Below are 17,512 nucleotides of genomic sequence, written 5' to 3' on the forward strand. Positions count from 1 at the left end.
ATAAGCATTAAAGGAATGGACTGATGGAAATCCACTCACGCCTAGATTTGTGATCCTCAGAGATAACTTTAGATGCATAGAATATTTCAGCTTCCATCAGCATGAGATATAGTAAAGTTTTTATGTACAATAGGATAACATTTCAGTGATTCCTCTTCAGTCATTCCTCTTCAGCTGATCTCCTAGAGAGAGAAAACACATTGTACTTTATGTAGTTGTTTTGATCATGGCAGTTTTGGAGGGTCCTTTCAGATTTATTTTCACATTGAACTTTGTCTTCCCTGGCAATCTAGGTTTTCTCGTTTGTTGATTTGTTTTACAATCTCCGCTGATATTCTTTATTATTTCCTGTGTGTCGAATTACTGCGTCATAAATATTTAGAATGTGGCCATACTCGGTAAAGCAATCTTTGCATTGCTTTTGTTTAGGCTCTTATTTTTACCCAAGAGCTAAAATATTTAGCTCATAAGAAACACTGCTTGCTGATTTAATGATAGCACAATAATTTGTGTCACCAAATGCTGCCTGGTTTTTTAAATTCATGGCCCTTTAGCTTTTGTTTCTCCCTATATTCTGAGGTATGTTTGTGTGTGAGTTTAAAAACATGCTACCAAGGCCAAATCTCCTTTCTATTTTGTGCCTCATTTCAATTGATGTTCACGACCTGTCTTTCCTTACAGGGTGTGTGTTGATTGCATGAGTTTATCAAAGCATCCCTGCTGCTTAATGTAATAATAGCTTTGATATGAAATTATTGAGAGATCAACTATAATAGCTCAGACTCCAGGTTAAATGCTATAATTATTCTCTTCACAGTGTTTTCCTCTCATGTTTTGAAAATCCCTGTGAGCATATTGTATGATTCTTTTTAATGTCCTATATAGTAGAGAATACATCTTCAATGCTGGCTTCCAAGTAAAAGCAAAGAGAAGAGGGTAAGACAAAAAGGGCTTCTGGCCATGTTCCCCACATTCTAATCCCTTCTTTTAATGCAAGTTCTTTGGTAGATAAAGGGCAAGACTTCTGGCAGGTTTCATTATTAGCTATTTGCCATTTCTAGCTCTATTGTTTCAGAATTGGAATTGGATGCTTTGTTTATCTTAGAAGAATGTAAGCCATCCAAAGGGAAGTTCATTAACAGTGCCCTCTAAATGACTCATTCTGTTCAACTGTTGAACTTGCTCCAAGAAAAGCCACAATCAGAAGACTCTGCAGTGGTGTTTGGCAAATAGTGGCAATTGAAGATGCAGATTCTTTTCATAGCATCTATGAAAGACAGACAATGGTGAGAGCTACATTAAAGACAATTTGTATCCACCAGCTGCAGTGTTGCACCTGAAATTTTGGCTTGGCTTTAGGGAAACAAAGTCCACCCCTTGCTTAGGGACAAGGGAGAAATGCATTTAGTTTGCATTTTAATTGTAATGCAAACTTCCCAGATTTCCACTTCCTGAACCAATATGTGAACTGAAATTTTCCCTGTGAAATTTTTCCAGAATGTTGTGGTGCAGTTCTCCAACTAAAGAATGCATACAAAAATGGGAATATTAGTGAAATAATGTACAAAACACACATTCTGTTAAAGAATATTGCTTGTAAAAATGCTTATACCAGACTAAATTGTGGACACAATGTGCATATTAAGAGAAATCTGCATGAAAGTAAATATGAATTTTTGAGTGGACCTTTTTTGGGGAGATTGCAGTGGGCTGAACTGAATTTAAAATTGGGAAAATAGAAATTGGCAGATTTGTCCATCTCTGTCCCTTGCATTGCCAAAACCCTCTCCACCCCCTTTACCTTAATGTTCATTTCTTTGGGAGCTACTCCTCGATCTCAAGTAACATAAGAAACAGTCCTGAAGAATAACAACAGATTTGAGGTATATGCAATCCAGCTTATTATGACTCAGTGGATCCATCTATGTGGCATTCAGTGAAGCAGAAGCAAGTCACCTCACGATCTTATCCTGCCACAAATTCTGCTTAGTCCTTGACCCAGATGCAAGATAGCTCTTTATTTCTGGATTTTTTGCATATGTTTGCAATTTTTGAAGTTTGGAGTGGGTTTTGAATACACTCTGAAGGCAGTATGTGGATACCTTTTCTTCAAGTAAAGGTTTTGAAAAGCAATTGAAGAACTGGAAAGTGAAGGAACTGAATGCTTAACTAGATGAGAAACCTTTTGCACAATGGCAGCTGGGACCCAGGCACAATCAGTTTTAACCTTTTGCTTCTTGCTTCAATCCATTAGGAGTCTATCTGTTATTAGAGGAAAACTTCTATATGGTGCAAATGGCAGCTTTTCTTCCAACAAAAATGGCAGGTAAGGAGGGCCTAATCCATCTCAGAATTACAACAGCAAGCAAAAGTGTTAAAGTCTCAAAGGCCAGGATCCTCAGCATTTACTTTTGAAAAGCCATTCAAACAGCTGCTAATTGCATAGACTTCAGCTCCCCTAACTTGGCCCTGGAATGCATAGCATTATTGATTTCAGCTCAAGAGGTTTTTTTTAATTAATGATCCATATTTTCAAAATAGGTTTTAGCTGCTTAAGATGATGTAAGGTCCATTCAGTTTAAGGCTCACGTTCATTTTCCACCCATAAAGGAGGCATAGATATAGATAATATTATGTCTTTTATGGGGGGGGGGTGAATGTGAGCCTTAAATCAAATGACCCTGAGATCATTCTTCCATTTCCTGATCTTTCTAGAGCAGGGATGAGGAGCCTGTTGCCCTCTGGTTGTTGCTGTATGACAACTCCCATAATCTCTTACCATTGATCATGTTGGCTGGAGCTAATGGAAATTGGAGTCCAATGAGATATGGAAGGCCCATTCTCGCTGATTCCCCACTCCTGTTCTAGAGAGTGCCTCGGATATATTCCATCCAGGCTGCTGTCTTGGAGATCTCTTAGAAAATTGATTTTCATTATGTTAAGGGGGCCAGGTGTTGAAAAATATATTGAAACAAAATATCCTTATTTAGTAAAACAATTGTGGAAGATTGCTGGAGAAATAATATCAAGTTGTATCCAGTGTCACAGGCCTGATTGGGTAGTGCAGTTTACAGGGGTAGGAGACAATGGCAAATTTCTGTTGTGCAAGCAGAATCCATTCCACACACAGAGAGACCTAGAAGCATAGCAAATGTAGTTTCCAATTGCTTCTTTGTTCAATGCATATCCCACTGTTCCTAGTAGCAATAGATTTTCCCAAGCATCTAATGACTGATAAGGCCTTCAGTCTGAGGCCTTCACAATACAGTGGTACCTCAGGTTAAGAACTTAATTCGTCATGGAGGTCTGTTCTTAACCTGCAACTGTTCTTAACTTGAGGTACCACTTTAGCTTATGGGGCCTCCCGCTGCCACCGCACCACCAGCACACAGTTTCTGTTCTCATCCTGAAGCAAAGTTCTTAACCCAAGGTACTATTTCTGGGTTAGTGGAGTCTGTAACCTGAAGCATCTGTAACCCGAGGTACCACTGTACAGAAATCTCCCCTGCTCTTTTCCTTCCTCAAAAGGGTGAGTTTGGAAAAGAGAAGAATGGTGACGTGGAGAGATAGGAAGGCTCTAATTTGTTCAGGGCCCAATTCAGAAGGGATTTGGATGATGGACCCTTCAGTCTACTTATTTAAATCCTCTCAAACTCAGACCAGCACCTTCACAAATTTCAGTATTTCCCCTCTAATATTATTATGAGTTTGTGAGTGCCAGACCCCTTCAATCCCTGGATCCAGCAAGTGTTAAAATATAAACCAGGTTTGCTTCCTTATGAGGTAATCACCTGGGTGATGGGCCATTATGAGGACAAAGGAAAGGAGGCTCTGTGTGAGATGGCAAATGGGTGACTTGCAGAAGGACAAAGGCAGTTCGGAGCAGAGTTTTGGGGGCTGCGTTGTGAACTAGAATAAAAGTAGCAAGCTGGAGTGTCAGAGTTTGGTTTCTGTTTGACTCCAAGGCTGTGACTATGGGAGAAGACTTCTTTGGGGAGTTGATGCTGTGAACCCTTCCATTGCAGGCTCAGGTTGTATATATGCATAAATAAGCCATATATCATGAAGACACCACAGTCTCCACTGTGCCTAATTCACAAAAGGAAATATGAGCCCCAGGTAAGTACAATCTCACACAGCTCAAAGATTGGGATGTGTGGAACAATATGTTTCCAGTGTTCAGATGGCCCTGAAAGTCAGGTGTTCAGACCTAATTCTATTCAACTACACATCCACATGCTTTGAAATAAATGCCCATGCTAATTTAAAAATCATTCCTACTAACATTGCTCCTGCCAGTGATGCAGAATTCTAAGGACAAGCACAATTATGAAAATATGTATTAAACCTTTATTAATGACTTCTAATACGTATTCTTCCAGCAAGGACCTGTTCACTATGTATGTTGTTTAGTCATGATTATAAGCACTAATTATCATTCCCCCAGATGTTTTTTTTTGTCCTTTGTCAGTAAAATTGAATACAATGTATACTTTTGAAGTGCTGAATTTTTAAAGTAAGAAATGGTAATTAGGAAATGTGAGAAATTAATTCATGTTGTTTATAATTAAAGTAAAAAATGTTAACTTGTATAATGCAATCTAACCTGCTTGTTCACAAACAGAACAATAATGTTGGCAACTGATATGTAGATACAACAAATGCATTATACTAATTTCTAAAGTACTTTACTTTTATTTTGATAGAACATTAGAACATCTCAGCCCAGATAGACTTACTTGGAAATAATTTTATGATTTTTGGTTTATGCAGTCCTCAGCACACACCTTTGTGAGAGTCTGATTATACAAAATACGGGAGACTGAAATGGATTGCCGATATTCCTTCTGGCATTCCTTCTGTGCTTTTAATTGCTGCACGACAAGCAGAAATTTAGCAGGCAGCACTTTCTGGCACAGAAAGGTAGAATCCTGCTAAACGTAAACTGTTTCAGAAAAATCTGAGGCCCCTATTATCCAATGGCCTGCATTCTTAAAGCCTGGAGAAGAGATGATTAAGAGGCAATATGATAGCTATTTTCAAGTATTTGGAGAGCTCTCATAGAACACATTTGCTCTGTGTTCTAAAGGATAAGACATGAGTCAAGAGCAGGGGTCAGCAAACGTTTTCAGCAGGGGGCCGATCAACTATCCCTCAGACCTTGTGGGGGGCCAGACTATATGGGGGGGGAATGAATGAATTCCTATGCCCCACAAATAACCCAGAGATGCATTTTAAATAAAAAGCACACATTCTACTCATGTAAAAACACGCTCATTCCTGGACCGTCCGCAGGCTGGATTTAGAAGGTGATTGGGCCGGATCTGACCCCCAGGCCTTAGTTTGCCCACCCATGGTTCAAATGACAAATACAAACAAAGCAAAATTTCGGTTAAATATTAGGAGAGACTTTGAAGTCTGCCTCAGAAGGTGGTGGATTCTCCTTTGTTGGAGATCTTTAAGCAGAGGCTGGATGGACACCTATCAGGGATACTGCAGTAGTGGATATCTTGCATTTGCATAGGGTTAAACTGGGTGACTTTTAAGGTCCCTTCAGACCCCATAATTCTAGAGGAAACACTCTACACTTGAGCTGTCACTTCATATTGTACATAAAGCATGAATCCTCTTCTGGATGACAATGGATACTCCTGCCATCATGCACTCTGGAATTTATTTTCCCTAGTTCACTGGTGCCCGAAGAACCCCTGAGAACTATGTATCACACCCAATGGCTAATATCAGTCTGCCAGCCTGCCTGCCTTCTGCTCTTTGATATTTATTTGACAGATAGCAATACAATGCAACATATTATACAGAATATATAATGCAAACATACGTTTAAAAACCAGCACAGAACATCTAAATTTATTTTCTTTAAATGTCCACGCAGTCAATTTATGTTGGTCAGTAACATTCTAAGAATCTGCAGTAACATGCAATCAATTCCAGGCTAATCGATATAATACAGTCTGCTGCTGAAATGATTTGTGATCTGATAAATGCAGTCTAGCATTCTGGTTAGGCTTTTAGCCCAGAGGTATTGAGTTCCTTCTTAGTTGCTACATCACTTATTTTAGCATACAGAGTGCCTGATTTTTAAGCTGTTTACTCAGAGATTTAGGTACAGTTGAATATCTTTTATGTTTTTTCCACTGTGGTTTTCTAAAACTTAATTTAAAGGATATGGATTTATATGATGAGCTGTGTGGAACCCTACACAGAGACAGGATGGTGTACTCAGCATGTTCCATGAAATCTATCTTCAACCTACTGCGGCTCAGGAGTTTATATTGGTGCAATACTATATGTTTAGAGGGAATCTTTTAATGATAATTAAATTTGACTTACATGCTGAAGACATGCTGAAGAAATACTGTTATCGTTAATCCTACCATGGGTTTTGCTCTTCTATTAAATTCGTTTTAGGATTCTTGATTACAATATCAATGTGGGGAGGAAGGGGAGAGATAGGGAATGTGGCCAACATTTTAAAGTGTGGTTCATTATCAGCATATAGATGGAGTGAGAACATCTCCACATCCTGAGTCAGCAGGAAAGGATAATTTAAGGAAGATAACGTGTCAAAATGTGTCTCTTGGCCTTTTTTACACCAGATTTATGGAGCAACCATAATCCACGATAAAAAGTCACATCCATGCCAAGTAATATAGAGGATAATTCTAAGTGCCCAGTAGAGTACGTGCAATTATCTTTCAAACTGAATCAGTGCAATGTTGGGACAGCCTGTAACACAGAGATGTCAATCCATTGCACTGATTGGATTTACACACCACATTCATTTTATCTGTAGTTTGCCCCCCAAAAGAGAGGTCAGGAAGGGAAGAAGGTAGACATGACACATTTCAATCTTTTGCTTGTGGGGGGCGGCGGTGATCATAAAAGAAATGAATAGTCATGTTATTCTTTTGCATAGGGATCTTCAGTAGCTTGAATTCCTTATGAGAGAGAGAGAGAGAAAGAGAGAGAGACAGACAGATAGACAGACAGACAGACAGACAGACAGAGAGAGAGAAGGAAATAGGGGGTTGTATGCAGCTTCAGAAAATTATATTGTGATGGTTGAAATGTTGAGGGTTGCATCCAATTATCTTCTACTCATAGAACATTCATTAAAGTTAACAAACCTAAGTTAGCTATGTCTATTAATTATTCTGTGTGTAACTAACATTTCAAGCAATGCTGATGGTTTGACAGAAAAAGTTCTTGATAAGTTTGTTTTCTCTCTCTTTTGAATGTAATGCCCCTCAGCAATGGTCTAAAATAAGGATTTCATAATGCAGCAGGTCAATAAAACTTATCCCAAAGCCCAACATCTATAATCATATATTTCTTTAAGATCAGTTCACAGTTCATGTCAGAATTTCCATGACATATAGCTCATGATAGGCAATGCACATAATTTGTGACTGATTGTGGCTTCTTAGGGCATGCATTGTACATTGCAACCACTTTCTAACAGTGTTAAGTGCCAATATGTTGGAAGCTATGGTCATAAGTGTACTTCATAGTGCAATCCTATATGTTTCTACACAGAAGTAGGCCCCACTGAGCTTACTGCCGGATTAGTGAACTTTGAAGCCATGTTCTTTGTTTGAGTAGAGCTGTAGGATCAACAATATACATAAAAAGCACACCTGTAGTTCATGTACAGTAGCAGCCTCCATCGAGGAATGTCATCATGTATGAAGCAGCTTGTCACAGTTGGTCTCTATGGCATGGTTCCTTAATTCAGGTTCTGCCTGGTGGATTCTTACTTCCCCATTGAGCCAAGGACCTTTCTCATCACAGGGTCTCCCTTCAACAGGCAGCCCCTGTTGATACTTTTCTATTTCCCTGGTTCCTCACTGCATCTGCAGTCCCTGAGTTTCTTCTGAACCTGCCCTTGAGGCTTTTCCTTTAAGAAATCACCCCCCACTGCACACCTTTCTTCTGTGAATTGTGAGATCTTGAAAAACCTTTTCTCCCTTTTGCCTAATCTCCATTCTGTGGTGCTTCTCCTGCCTCACTTTCCCACTCACAATGGCCACCATTTTTTGAGCTGTGAGATGTGTGAGAGTTGTGGTGATCCACTTCTGGCCCAGACCTGTTTCTGTCTGGCCAGGCTGAAAGCAGGTTGCCTGCCTGTCTGGCCAGATTGAAAGCAGGATGCCACAGAGGCCAGCACAAAACACCCTGCTCACTTCCTCACAAGACTCTTCTCAAGATGACCCCTTATTTCTCATGTGAGTTGCAGTGGCTAAATCCCTGTGGCTGTTTTAGCTTTTGATCTTCCTCCCCTCTTTTGAGTTGTCTGAGCGTAATTACTTTAAGTAGGTAGGGGTTTCCCCCTCCTTGCACTTCATATATTAATATCATTAATCATTAGCACCTTTAAATTCACTCTGCATTGCTTTAATAAATGTTAAATTATGAATGTGGACAAAGAAATTACACCTAGGTGATTTTAAAGCACAGCCAGGAAAATAATAGAGTCTCTAGTGAGCTTTCGAGAAATGAGATTAGTCTTGGAGATATGTACCTAAAAGATGGGTTATTAATGAAGTATGGATGAAAGCCAGAAATGGCCAGGAAATATTCATAATGTTTTGTCTGAGTGGCTAAAGCATCATCACATATCTCATTCTCTCCTTTCTTCATATTAGGGAAAGGTACTTTTCAAAAAAGTGCATATTAGGCAAATTCACTTTTAAATGTGTATATTTTAAGAGAACTTTGCGTTAAAATGCTGAAGAATTTCCATGAGGATTTAAACTTGCGCGCGCACACACACACACACACACACTGATGATGAAATATGAAGACCTTAACATAGACCAGAAAAAAATGAGAAAATGAGAGAAACTGAAATTGACAGATTTGTACAATGCATTCTTCGTGTTATTATTACTAATATATGCATTTGTATGCACACTTAACTCCAGTATATATGTTTGTGTACATCTAACTTTGCCATAGAACTGCACTGCAAAATTTGGAGAAGTGCAAATTTGCAGAGAAAGCTGTGTTTCAGTTCACATATTGCTTCACTAGTGCAAATTTGGTAGGTTCACCATGAAATGTGAATGGAAAAAATATATATTTTCCCCGTCCTTACCCGCACCCCAGTAAAAGTGGGTGACCGTCCTTTAGCAATATACTGGAGATGAAAAGACAAAAACACATAGCCAGCCACACTTAAAACACAGCCTGCGAAAGCCTTTCCTCACATATTTGCCATGCCTTCCTTACTGCAAGCACAGCCCCATCTGTTAATAAGCAGGCATTAGCGGAAAGCTGAAAGTTAAACAGTCATTCTGAGTTAAACAAATTCACAGCGTTTGAATGTTTGATTCACAATGCGAATGTCAGTCCTTGGCTGCGGCTTCATCTCCTTAATGTTTTGTTTTAAATTGAAATTGATCCTCTTTGTTCAAAGATTGTAATTTGAAACACCTTACAAGCAATTAGCCTGCAATGAATCTATTTTCAAAATGTGCCCAGCCTAGGCAATATTTATTAACGTGCGCTCTCTCTGGCCCCTTGTTATCGCTGGCGACAGATGATGCAACCCTAACTGTAGCTCAGCGGCACATTGCATGAAGCATTGGAGGTCTGATAACACATTAAACTCTACCATTAGGGGGGCCTTCTTCCTCTTCAGCGTTTCTGCCGGCTCTGCTGAGAAAATTGTTAGTGGCTGGCTGCATTTCCCCCTTCTACGTTTGCACTCCATTGTGCTCATTATGTCACACAGGGCTTAAAACTCCTAACTGCTAAGACTGGCTCATGAGGGTAGCTGATTTATTACACAGTCTCTCCCTCCCCTGAACAATTATTCACAGATGGGTAAGTCCATTACAGGAGGGGAGGGGCTGAGAACATGCCGCAATTTTAAAAGTAGGGTATCATTTCTCAGCGTGAGAAACGTCCCAACAAAAGAAAATGCCATTATAAATCTTACATTTCATTTGTCATTATAAATCTTACATTTCATTTCAATCACGCTCTTGACTAATAACAAGGGCTATTTTGCAGCCACTGTGTTATTAGGGATGTTTATATCATTTAGAAGGCTTGCTGTCAGGAGCCATAGCTAAGGATCAATTCTTTCAAAATACACACACACCGCACAAGAAAGCGTCCTGATGATTTTAAAGTATTTTTAAACACTGTCATTATACCCTTTCATCAATCAAACATTGAGAGGGGCTGATCAGAGAACACACCAATCTTTGACTGCCTGCCTTGCCTTGCCTTGCCTTGCTATTTCTTCCTTTGGGGTATGGCGAGAAATAGCCAGCTAGGAAGGTATCCTTTATCCTTCCCATAAATATCAGGCTAAGAAAGGGATGAGTGAGTTCTGGATGAAAGCCACAACACAAAAGCCATATGTTATTCTCTCTTCAGATTAATCACCTGCTTTGTGGGGAAAGGCCTTAGAAGGCTGTTCTTGGAATAAGAACACTTCTAATACATCAAGTCAGGGCATTGTTTAAATGAAAAGGGGGGATGAAAGCATTTTCTCAAAGACATCTCTCCCCAAACCTCATGCTTTATTTTTTAGGACTGATTTGGTGCATCTGAGGTCTAATGCTCAAGCTTGCTTCGGACAGTGGTTAAAAATAAATAAATTGATATTTACATATAGTTAATATTTTTGAATGGGGTGTTATCTCTCTTCCTTCCCTCATATTATGAAATCCAAGCGATTTCCAGTGTGGTTAATTTGTGATTTACTCATAAGCAAATCAGGGTGTTAGAATTCCTGCTCCGTGATTGCAGTCATTGGATTTTTGTCTATCACATGACGGTATATGTTTTGACTCCACAGAGTGGGAAGTGACGGAAACAGGAAGTTTCTGTTATTGTGTTCTGTGAAATGGGACTATTGTCCTTTGTTCTTTTTCTCTCTGCTGTCTAATGCTAGAGAGAGAGGGAGCCATGTTGCAGTGTTCCGTGTCTGTTTATATGTAAATAAAGTAGACTAGCCAAAATGCTGAGTTGCTGAGGTCTGTCACGCAAGCTGCGAAGACTCTCTGGATCCCTAAGTGTGTCAGTGTCTGTTGGCATCCGTCACTGTGATGTTTGGGCAGAAGAAAGCTTTTGAAGCTCCTGAATGAAAGACCAGGAGGGAGAGAACATGCCAGTCGTTCATGTGTCTCTACCAGGGTCCTACTCGAGTATAGGCCAAGCTCCTGACACAGGGTACTCACTATTTTAAAAAATGGGTTTGGAGTGATATTATCATATCACTGTTGGGTTTACACCAGCTTTGTGAATTATCTGACAGTGGCAGCAATGCCCTCCTGCTACCAGAGTTGCTGCTGCTTGGGGTGAGTCTGGACAATACAGTTGCGCTGACGTCAGTGCCAAATTGGTGGTACCACTCCTGCTGATGCAACAATGCGGCTCCAACATTATTGGTGTTCTGCCCCATCTCAATCCAGGTAATCAGTCACAAAGTTGCTAGGGTTGCTTTGCAGCTCAGCCCCATCACATGGGCCTCAACTAGGTATGAAAGATTCTGTCAATTTCGGTTCTCTCAGTTTCTCATTTCCCACCCTTAATTTCAGTACTTCACAATTCTTCACAAAAGTTCATTTTAGCATGAATTTCGCCTACTAAAAGCATTTTGCTGTGAACTTTTGACTAATGTACATTCTGGTCCCACTTTACAAACATTCACTATGTGGAAATTCACTCATCCAGACATGGGGAATTAGTACCCAAACCTTGCCATACACATTGCAGAGTCAGATACACAAATAGATAGCAGTTTTTACTTCCTTGTTTGCTTTTTGCTAGTTTGTTGAGGAACAGAGGAAGGAAGGGAAGGAGAGCGATCAAACAAATCAGATAGATTTTTCTCTGGGTTTTCCTGTGGCTTTGTTTTGCTTGTTTTGTGGGGTTAAAATTCCATGGTTGGAAACACATTGGAAATGTTTCCATAGGAAACAATGGAAATTGTAGACTCATTGTGCATACCTTTGCCTAACAAACAATTTCCAGGGAAAGTGTTGTGATGGTAAGTGGGACTTGCATGTACATATTTTTGCAAGCAATTTCCCCTAATATAATGTATGTTTGTATTTTGACCCCAACGGATATATTTGTTTGTATGCACACTTTCCCGCAATTTTTGCATTTTTGTAGACATTGGTTGTATAACAGCATCACAAAATTCAGAAAAGTGCGAATTTTGAAGGATGGTTGTGTTTCAGTTCCCATATTGATTTAGAAAATGTGAATTAGGTAGGCTCACTTTTAAATGCAAACTGAATCAATTTCCCCCCCATCCCTATCCACCGCTGTTAGACTATTTAAAATCTTTAATTTCCCACTTTAAATCTCTGGTACTGTACATATATTTTGCTGCAGGAGACTAACAGTTACTCCTCTTGATATAATTATGGATGTTCTTAACTGGATGTACTTGTATTTCTCTCAACAATGTTGTATCTTCATTGAGACCCAGTTTAAATAAATAGAAATGAATCTGTGAGTAGTTCAGAGCCATTGTGATATAGTGGTTAATGTATCAGACTAGGACTTGGAAGTCTACTGTTCAAATCCTCATTCAGTCACAATGCTTACAGGTGACCTTGGGCCAGTCACCAACTCTCAGCTGGGCTGACCTCACAGGTGGGAACCCATATATATATATATATATATATATATATATATATATATATATATATATAAATCAAGCATGCCCTGTTGGTGCTGGAAGCAAAGCTGAAGATAAAAATCAAGTAGGCTTGTGTTCTGTGCATTTTCTCAAATAAATCTACGCAAACACATATTACACTCCTCAGTCCTATCCGCCCTTCATAGCTTTCTTTCCATGCATTTCACTGTGTAGGTTTTATCTCACCCTTCATGAATAGAAATACTCAACCTCCAAATTCAAGTGTAATCCATCTGTGAAAGAAAGATTCCAAACCTAGAACAGTTGCCAACATTTTTTCTTCCTAATCTGCCAGCCTCTCCAAGTATAGCATCATTCATTCATAGTGGAGCGAGAGCTTCAGCTGTTTCACTTAGTTGCCTTGCTCAGATAAATTTATACAGATGACTGAGGCAGAAAATTCTACATGCCCCAGTACACAAGCAGCTCTCTTGAACACACACATGGCTCTCTCAGAATTTAATTCCTGTTGAGCACCCAGAAAGTTCACAACCCTTGAAATATAACTGAGAGCTCCTGTTCTTGGTGGTGTGGGGGGGGGGGAGGGAATCACCTGTGGAAAACATAAAGGAAGAAAAGGACCAGGAATTGAATTAGGACACAATCCTCATGGAAGGTATAAATAAGATGTTTTAAAGTTCCAGGGAAATCAGGTTGCTGCCACTGATGTCGTTACACATCTTAGTTAAACTGATAATCTCCCTGTTTAACACAACTATTGTTTAAATTTCTTCTGGGAAATAAGTGTCCACTGATTTTTCTGCTCATATGAAATTCTACTGCAAATTATTTCCACCCAGTTTTAGCAGCAAAATAGCAGGGTGGGGGGATGAGGAATGCACTGGGTTAAAATAGGCTACAACACTTTGGGGCTAATTTTAATGATCTACAATGAACAAAGGAGCTAATTCATTAAACACCAACCAATCACTGTCCCAGAGTGGCTTCCTAAGGGATCCACCCCATATCTCTAGACCTTTTGGGAAAGATCGCTTCGTTTGGGACCCCAGAGTAGCTGTCTCCCTACATAAAGCCCTTTCTACCAAGATTCTAATGTATTGGGAAATTTCCATTCGCATTACCACCCCATGAGCTTTGTGACATTGAGTGGGCAAATCTGGATGAGCCAAATGAGCTTTCTGGTGTTGGTGTCCCTTCTCCTTATGGTCATGTCCCAAAGCACTCACCATTTCCCCATGTCTTTTCTCTCCCCATCTAGCACTGGAGCCTGATGCTACTACTGCCCATCATCAGTTGCCTGTACCCATCACAGCCTGTCTGCACTCAAAGATCTACATCCACTTTCGTGCTGCATACATTTAAATTTGATTTTGGGATGGGAAGAACTCCAACAGAGTCATTTTTCCAGATAAAATCATTTCTTCTGTTTGCACCTGTTGGCCTGTCATTCACACTGGAGCTCCCCCTCCACTCTCCAGTCTGTCAGTTTCCTTAAGCCTGGGGGCATAGGATTTGCTCTTGGAAAGCACTTAGATTGAAGTGTGTTGGTGAAATTGTTCCTTCTGATTACATGCTAGATTTGTCAGTTGTGAAGGAGCTCCCCCCATTCCTGACGTCAGTGATTTCCTTAAAGGAAGAGACATATGTTTCAATATTGCAAATCTGCCCTTCCACCCAGATTGCAGAGATGCCACAAGGCTTTTTAGAGATCCCTGTTTTGATTTGTGAATGATCGTACATACCCTGCTTTGCTTCCTGGAAGTCCAGAATCACCCCACAGCACCTTGCTTCTCCTTGAGGGTTCATCCAAATCTGATGCACACCCCTAGTATGTATAATTAGATGTCCACAAGTACATCCATGGTATACTTAAGAAGGCAATCTCATTCAGAAGCAAGTCCCATTGAGTTTTTGCAGGAAAATGAGCATAGGACAGCAGCGTAAGCAATTGTAGTCAACAAGTTTATTTTTTGTGTGAGCATGTTGCATTATGTGTGTTTTTGCTGGTTCCTGCATTAAAAAGAAATCAAATTCCATGAAATAAGAAAATAAATGTTCGTTCTATCATCCTTCCTTGAAATAGTCTACAAGCCATAGGAAACTTCTGTGTGTGTGTGTGTGTCACTAAAGTGCCTATGCCAGATCAATAATTAAATCTATATATGGTCATAAATTTTAATTGGAATTGAAACTCTGGGTAGGTTTCCCAGAACTGATAATGAGTTCATTGCTTATGAGATCCCTAGTTTACCTCTTGGCTGTCGTGTAACTTTCCAATAAATTACATCTTGATAATCAGATCAAGAATATATATATATATATATGACAATCAAAATAATCTTTTCTTCCAGCAGTAAAGGAATAGCTCTGAATCTCAGCAGCTTTCCTAGACACAAACACTGATGGATGGAAAAAGAAGAAGAGACAAGTGCACTGAAATGATTTCCAAAGTGTGGGTTGGATTCTAATAAAACCAAGAACAACAACTGTGGCGAGAAAGAGATAGATGTTCAGCTTAATAGCATGATTTCAGTATCTGACGTTTAACCAATTATTGTTGGACTATCCACCATGATAGCTTCAATTCCTGAAAGGTACAATTGTAAGGGGAATGAAAAACTGGTTACAGGACACATTTTGAAATTGCTGCTTTAGGAAGAGTTGTATCTCTGAACTATAGAGTATCAATGTACAAGTAAGTGGGGGAAATGATTGGGCCTTGTAACTGCCATTAGACTTGCATGCAGAAAAGTTATTTTACAAAAAAATGAAATAAAATAACCAACCCAAATGCAGCACATTACAGCTCAACCCTATGTGTGTCTACTCATTTCTGATGATTTGAATGGAACTTCCTTCCTGGTAATACAGCCTTCATTTCTGTATTATGTGTCATCTAAATAGGATTGCTTATACTGTTTCCCCTTAGTTTTCTAGTTGGTTAATCATCATTATTCTCAGGGCTTTTTTACCAGCCGGAACTCACTGGAACCCAGTTCCGGCACCTCTCAGGTGGGAGCCATTGCCATTATAAGAGAATAAGGGAAGCGTTCATGGTGAGTGCTAGAAAAATAGCACTGATGATAATACTAATATTAATACATCCCACATGCCAATCAGCTCTCTGTACCACTCAGCCAGCCCTAACAGAAAAGTATAGCTGTATGACAAAAGAGATCCCTCTGACATGCTTCTAAGCAGAAAAAAAACATGTAACTGATCTGACTGCTGGAAAGTCAGCCCTATTAGGAAGGCTCTTATTCCATCTATTAGGCTGCCTGTCTAGCACAGCCACTATAGCAGATAAGGAAGGTATCAAGACTATTGCAGAAACAGCTCTATGTGATAATCATACAATTGTTCTGAGCGTGTTTAGAGCTATTTCCAGAAGGCCAGAGAAAGATGCATTTCTAACACCGAGGAGCTTTCCTTTTTTAGTTGGGTTAATTTCTATATAAGAGGCATAGAATCAATGTTGTCTGAAAAATAATATTTGGGCATTCTTACATGGAAGCACCACCCCTGTCAATAGATGTGAAAATAATCTGAGTTTTTTTAGAGAGGAGGAGACAGTGGAACTCAGATTATATGTACTGACAATAGTCCAACTTCTGGATGGTCACATGATCCATGCTTTACACTGTAGCATTGAATGAAAAATAACAATAAATTATTTTATTGCAGCCTGCAGAAAACTATGGGAACAGACATAGGACAGGATATGGCTAACTCATAACAGATAAAATAAACATGATCCCTATTCATTCAATCATTCCATGGCTTAATTTCACCAGTATAGATTCCTGGATTTGACCTTCCTAGTCCAGTGGTACCTCGGGCTGCAGAAGCTTCAGGTTACAGACTCTACTAACCCAGAAATAGCACCTCGGGTTAAGTACTTTGCTTCAGGATGAGAACAGAAATCGTGCGGTGGCAAGTTGGCGGCAGTGGGAGGCCCCATTAGCTAAAGTGGTACCTTGGGTTAAGAACAGTTTCAAGTTAAGAATAGACCTCCAGAACGAATTAAGTTCTTAACCCGACGTAACACTGTATACTGGCAGTCTGGCTGTGAAATTAGTTCTATTTTATTTACTTTACTTACACCTGATAGCTTGATTCTGCTTGAGATTAGTATTAGTTATTAATTCTTAAAAAATATTAGTTTGTATGTCATCAAAATATAGAAAATTTGTCTGACTAGCAAGCTTTCAAATTCCAGCTAACTACAGTCTGATTATTATTTTTTTGTCGCCCACATGCTCTGCCTTCTGAGAGCTCTGCTCACTCAAGCAAATAAATGAAACTGAAGTAGGAACTGAAGTGTAAATTCAGCTTTGAGCTTTCTTGTGGCTGAATAATGCCTTTGAGCTGAACAGGTGGAACCCACAAGTTAGTACAAGCAGCTTGAAGCATCTCAGTCCTACCTTTTTGTTCAATTCCTAACTAGATTTTAAAGGTTTTGACGTTATGCAAAAACAAAACCTGATTTCAGTTGTGCTTCTTTTTGCAGAGGCATTGATCATGTGTAAAAGATCCAAAGGTATGCACTCCTACTTTAAGTAATTATTTGCAAACCTTGTCTAATTTTGTCCTTAAAGATGCAAGAACACAATCTCAGATGCAATGGCAACACATGGAACAGGGTCAGGTATGTGTTGCAGTATGGTATGTCTGATTGTTTCATATTCTTTCTCCAAAGTCAAATTTATGACTTGCTATTGACTAGAATAATCTTTTCCAATGTCAGAAAGTGGAATATGAATAATGGAGCAATGATTGTAGAAATGTATTTTGCATGAAAGATAATGTGATGTGGCAGAAAAAGTAGTTGATTGGATTGGAAGACAGATGGCGTAGCAT

At 39.4% G+C, this 17,512-nt stretch overlaps 1 long non-coding RNA gene across 1 annotated transcript; it reads left to right on the top strand.

Annotated features, from left to right (window-relative positions):
• Window positions 1-797: 797 nt before the first annotated feature.
• LOC309367706 lies at window positions 798-15,138 on the top strand. Its single transcript, XR_014167298.1, has 4 exons — window positions 798-936; window positions 2,255-2,326; window positions 4,026-4,119; window positions 15,007-15,138. It is a non-coding gene; the product is annotated as an uncharacterized lncRNA (long non-coding RNA).
• Window positions 15,139-17,512: the final 2,374 nt, after the last annotated feature.

Source organism: Podarcis melisellensis, assembly GCF_964234715.1.
Source record: "Podarcis melisellensis genome assembly, chromosome: 4".
Lineage (NCBI taxonomy): Eukaryota > Metazoa > Chordata > Lepidosauria > Squamata > Lacertidae > Podarcis > Podarcis melisellensis.